This window comes from Triticum aestivum, chromosome 5D, assembly GCF_018294505.1.
Source record: "Triticum aestivum cultivar Chinese Spring chromosome 5D, IWGSC CS RefSeq v2.1, whole genome shotgun sequence".
Taxonomy (NCBI): domain Eukaryota; kingdom Viridiplantae; phylum Streptophyta; class Magnoliopsida; order Poales; family Poaceae; genus Triticum; species Triticum aestivum.
The window spans coordinates 421,869,170-421,875,799 of NC_057808.1; positions in this window are offsets into that span (position 1 = coordinate 421,869,170).

The following is a 6,630-nucleotide window of genomic DNA, read 5'->3' on the forward strand; positions in this document are numbered from 1 at the left end:
GATAACCCACAAGTATAGGGGATCGCAACAGTTTTCGAGGGTAGAGTATTCAACCCAAATTTATTGATTCGACACAAGGGGAGCCAAAGAATATTCTCAAGTATTAGCAGTTGAGTTGTCAATTCAACAACACCTAGATAGTTTAGTATCTGCAGCAAAGTACTTAGTAGCAAAGTAGTATGGAAGTAACGGTAACGGTAGTAAAAGTAATATTTTTGGGTTTTGTATTGATTGTAACAGTAGCAACGGAAAAGTAAATAAGAGAAGAACAATATGTGAAAAGCTCGTAGGCATTGGATCGGTGATGGAGAATTATGCCGGATGCGGTTCATCATGTAACTGTCATAACATAGGGTGACATAGAACTAGCTCCAATTCATCAATGTAATGTAGGCATGTATTCCGAATATAGTCATACGTGCTTATGGAAAAGAACTTCCATGACATCTTTTGTCCTACCCTCCCGTGGCAGCGGGGTCCTATTGGAAACTAAGGGATATTAAGGCCTCCTTTTAATAGAGTACCGGACCAAAGCATTAACACATAGTGAATACATGAACTCCTCAAACTACTGTCATCACCGGGAGTGGTCCCGATTATTGTCACTTCGGGGTTGCCGGATCATAACACATAGTAGGTGACTATAGACTTGCAAGATAGGATCAAGAACTCACATATATTCATGAAAACATAATAGGTTCAGATATGAAATCATGGCACTCGGGCTCTAGTGACAAGCATTAAGCATAGCAAAGTCATAGCAACATCAATCTCAGAACATAGTGGATACTAGGGATCAAACCCTAACAAATCTAACTCGATTACATGATAAATCTCATCCAACCCATCACTGTCCAGCAAGCCTACGATGGAATTACTCACGCACGGCGGTGAGCATTATGAAATTGGTGATGGAGGATGGTTGATGATGACGATGGCGACGGATTCCCCTCTCCGGAGCCCCGAACGGACTCCAGATCAGCCCTTCCGAGAGAGTTTAGGGCTTGGCGGCGGCTCCGTATCGTGAAACGCGATGAATCTTTCTCTCTGTTTTTTTCTCCCCGTACACGAATATATGGAGTTGGAGTTGAGGTCGGTGGAGCACCAGGGGGCCCACGAGGTAGGGGGCGCGCCCAGGGGCGCAGGCGCACCTCCCATCCTCGTGGACAGGGTGTGGGCCCCCTGGCCTTGATTCTTTCGCCAGTATTTTTCATTATTTCCAAAAATAATCTCCGTGAAGTTTCAGGTCATTCCGAGAACTTTTGTTTCTGCACATAAATAACACCATGGCAATTCGGCTAAAAACAGTGTCAGTCCGGGTTAGTTCCATTCAAATCATGCAAGTTAGAGTCCAAAAGAAGGGCAAAAGTGTTTGGAAAAGTAGATACGATGGAGACGTATCAACTCCCCCAAGCTTAAACCTTTGCTTGTCCTCAAGCAATTCAGTTGATAAACTGAAAGTGATAAAGAAAAACTTTTACAAACTCTGTTTGCTCTTGTTGTTGTTAATATGTAAAGCCAGCATCCAAGTTTTCAGCGAAGATTATGAACTAACCATATTCACAATAACATTTAGGTCTCATGTTTACTCATATCAATGGCATAATCAACTAGCGAGCAATAATAATAAATCTCGAATGACAATGATACGTCTCCAACGTATCTATAATTTTTGATTGCTCCATGCTACTTTATCTACTGTTTTGGACTATATTGGGCTTTATTTTCCACTTTTATATTATTTTTGGGACTAACCTATTAACCGGAGGCCCAACCCAGAATTGCTGTTTTTTTGCCTATTTCAGTGTTTCGAAGAAACAGAATATCAAACGGAGTCCAAACGGAATGAAACCTTCGGAAACGTGATTTTCTCACCGAACGTGATCCAAGAGACTTGGACCCTACTCCAAGAAGTAACAGAGGCGGTCGCGAGGGTGGGGGGCGCCCCTGCCTCGCGGGCCCCCTGTTGCTCCACCGACGTACTCCTTCCTCCTATATATACCTACGTACCCCCAAACGATCAGAACAGGAGCCAAAAACCTAATTCCACCGCCGCAACTTCCTGTATCCACGAGATCCCATCTTGGGGCCTGTTCCGGAGCTCCGCCGGAGGGGGCATCCACCATGGAGGGCTTCTACATCATCACCATAGCCCCTCCGATGAAGTGTGAGTAGTTTACTTCAGACCTTCGGGTCCATAGCTAGTAGCTAGATGGCTTCTTCTCTCTTTTTGGATCTCAATACAATGTTCTCCCCCTCTCTCATGGAGATCTATTCGATGTAATCTTCTTTTTGCGGTGTGTTTGTTGAGACCGATGAATTGTGGGTTTATGATCCAGATTATCTATGAATAATATTTGAATCTTCTCTGAATTCTTTTATGTATGATTGAGTTATCTTGGCAAGTCTCTTTGAATTATCCGTTTCGTTTGGCCAACTAGATTGGTAGTTCTTGCAATGGGAGAAGTGTTTAGCTTTGGGTTCAATCTTGCGGTGTCCTTACCCAGTGACAGAAAGGGTTGCAAGGCACGTATTGTATTGTTGCCATCGAGGATAACAAGATGGGGTATTTATCATATTGCATGAATTTATTCCTCTACATCATGTCATCTTGCTTAAGGCGTTACTCTGTTTTAACTTAATACTCTAGATGCATGCTGGATAGCGGTCGATGAGTGGAGTAATAGTAGTAGATGCAGAATTGTTTCGGTCTACTTGTCTCGGACGTGATGCCTATATACATGATCATACCTAGATATACTCATAACTATGCTCAATTCTGTCAATTGCTCAACAGTAATTTGTTCACCCACCGTAGAATACTTATGCTCTTGAGAGAAGCCACTAGTGAAACCTATGGCCCCCGGGTCTATTCTCATCATATCAATCTCCATCACTTTAATACTTGCTTTGTTTTTACTTTGCCTTTTACTTTTCACTTTGCATCTCTATACCAAAAATATTATTTATCATCTCTATCAGATGTCACTCTCTTAAGTGACCGTGAAGGGATTGACAACCCCTAATCGCGTTGGTTGCGAGGAGCTATCGTTTTGTGCAGGTATGAGGGACTTCTGCATGGCCTCCTACTGGATTGATACCTTGTTTCTCAAAAACTAAGGGAAATACTTACGCTACTTTGCTGCATCATCCTCTCCTCTTCGGGGAAATCCAACGCAGTGCTCAAGAGGTAGCAGACAACACTTTCTCAAAACAATCATGATATGATATAACAAGACGGTATCTCGCTAGCCCTTTCTGAGACCGCAAAACATAAATGTAGAGCACCTTTAATGATCAAAGACTGACTAAACATTGTAAGTCATGGTAAAAGAGATCCAGTCATAGTCATACCCAATATAAATTAATAGTAATGGATGCAAATGACAGCGGTGCTCTCCAGCTGGTGCTTTTTAATAAGAGGGTAATGACTCAACATAAAAGTAAATAGATAGGCCCTTCACAGAGGGAAGCAGGGATTTGTAGAGGTGCCAGAGCTCGATTTTGAAATGGAGATAAATAATATTTTGAGCGGCATACTTTCATTGTCAACATAACAACGAAGAGATGGCGATATCTTCCATGCTACACACATTATAGGCGGTTACCAAACAGAATGGTAAAGGCTATACTCCCCTCCACCAACAAGCATCAATCCATGGCTTGCTCGAAACAACGAGTGCCTCCAACTAACAACAGTCCCGGGGGAGTTTTGTTTGCAATTATTTTGATTTGATTTGCATAAAGCATGGGACTGGGCATCCTGGTGACCAGCCATTTTCTCGTGAGTGAGGAGCGGAGTCCACTCCTCTTGAGAATAACCCGCCTAGCATGGAAGATACAAACAGCCCTAGTTGATACATGAGCTATTCAAGCATACAAAACAAAATTTCATTTGAAGGTTTAGAGTTTGGCACATGCAAATTTACTTGGAACGACAGGTAGATACCGCATATAGGAAGGTATAATGGACTCATATGGAATAACTTTGGGGTTTAAGGGATTGGATGCACAAGCAGTATTCCCGCTTAGTACAGGTGAAGGCTAGCAAAAGACTGGGAAGCGACCAACTAGAGAGCGACAACAGTCATGAACATGCATTAAAATTAATAAACATTGAGTGCAACCATGAGTAGGATATAATCCACCATGAACATAAATATCGTGAAGGCTATGTTGATTTGTTTCAACTCCATGTGTGAACATGTGCCAAGTCGAGTCACTTGAATCATTCAAAGGAGGTTACCACCCCATCATACCACATCACAACCATTTTAATAGCATGTTGGCACGCAAGGTAAACCATTATAAGCTCCTAGCTAATTAAGCATGGCATAAGTAACTGTAATCTCTAATTGTCATTGCAAACATGTTTATTCATAATAGGCTGAATCAGGAACGATGAACTAATCATATATACAAAAACAAGAGAGGTCGAGTTCATACCAGCTTCTCTCATCTCAATCAGTCCATCATATATCGTCATAATTGCCTTTCACTTGCATGACCGAACGATGTGAATAATAATAACAGTGCACGTGCATTGGACTAAGCTGGAATCTGCAGGCATTCAATAAACATGAGAAGACAAGGAAAAACGGGCTCTTTGTTAAATCAACAATAATGCATATAAGAGCCACTTCAACATTTTCATTATGGTCTTCTACTATCGACCCCCAAGAAAATAAAAGAAATAAAATTATTTACACGGGAAAGCTCCCAACAAGCAAAAGAAGAACAGGAAATATTTTTGGGTTTTCTTTTAATTATTACTACTACAGAAAGAAAGTAAACTAACTAAAAGCTACTACTAATTTTTTGGTTTTCTTAAGGTTTTTCAAACACACAAGAAGAAAGCATAAAAAGGGAAATAAACTAGCATGGATAGTACAGTGAAAAAGTATGAGCACCGGCATCTAGTAATGAGTGTGTAAACATAATTGTAATGTCGGTGAGAAATACGTACTCCCCCAAGCTTAGGCTTTTGGCCTAAGTTGGTCTATTGCCACGGCTGGCCTGGCGGATATCCATAGCTGTAGCTGGGGTCATATTGAGAAGAAGCCTCGGATTGCCACTGGTTGGCAATCACCTCCGGATCCCACTGGTAATCAGACTGTCATGGAGGATCAAATTGTGGTTCTGGCTCTGGCTCCGTAGCTGATGTAGGGTTCCGGTAGGCGTGGATGGCCGCGAGCGGAACGAGATACTGGCTGTTCGCGTTGGTCGCAGAGGAAGTCGGTGAGGCCTGCATTCTCAGCCAACTCATAAAAATCATCATAAATCATGGCTGCTCTCAAGAAATCATCGCAAGGCCATTCACATGGCCGAACCTCCGTGGTGCGAGGCAGATTATATTTGGGCCTCTCTTCTTCTTCGCTTTGCTTATCCTTGAGCTTCGGCTCGAAGAGCCCCTCAAAAAATCTCTTCATCATTTTCTGAAAATTTCTGAAATTTTTAGTAACTTCAAATAAAAGTGAACCAAGCTCAGCAAAATTGATAGCAACTACTCCCTCAAGTTCCTAGAGACTATATCATGCATTAGAACTACTTGGGACCAAATAAATTTGACATGCAAGCTCAAGAACATGGTCACCTAGGCAGCACAAATTTGCAATGAATAAAGCACTAGAATAAAAACTAATTGGACCATTGACGAGTCACATACCAAGGAACAATCGCCCAAAGCAGTTTTGTGAGAGGTGCTTTGAGCTAGGAGATCGAAAATCGCAGCAAAATGAGCTAGAACTCGTGCTTGAGCTGGTTGGTGATTTTTTTGGGAGGAAGGAGTGTGTGGTGGCTGCAATAAGTGGAGGGGAGCCACTGTAGGCCCACGAGGCAGGGGGCACGCCCTGGACCCTCATGGCTAGGTGCTTGCTCCCCCTGCTGTGTTCTCAGTGCCAGATATTCTCAAATATTCCAGAAAAAAATCATATTTCAATTTCGGGGCATTTGGAGAACTTTTATTTTCGGGGTATTTTTTAATGCACGGATAATTCAGAAAACTGACAGAAAATACTATTTTTTACTTTATTTCAACTAAATAACAGAAAGTAAAAGGAGGGTATAGAAGGTTGTGCTTTCTAACTTCATCCATCTCATGCTCATCAAAAGGAATCCACTAACAAGGTTGATCAAGTCTTGTTAACAAACTCATTCCGAATAACATGGAACCGGAGAAATTTTGAATAACACTATGTTACTCAACGGGGATATGCACATCCCCAATAATAAGAATATCACATTTCTTCTTGACAGTAGGAAGAGGAAATTCAAAATCTCCAAAAATAATCGATGGAATTTTTCCAATAGAGTTTATACTATGGACTTGAGGTTGTTTCCTGGGAAAGTGTACCGTATGCTCATTACCATTAACTTGAAAAGTGGCATTGCCTTTGTTGCAATCAATAACAGCCCCTGCAATATTCAAAAAGGGTCTTCCAAGAATAATAGACATACTATCGTCCTCGGGAATATCAAGAATAACAAAGTCTATTAAAATAGTAACATTTGCAACCACAACAGGAACATCCTCACAAATACCGACAGGTATAGCAGTTGATTTATCGGCCATTTGCAAAGATATTTTAGTAGGTGTCAACTTATTCATATCAAGTCTACGATATGAAGAGA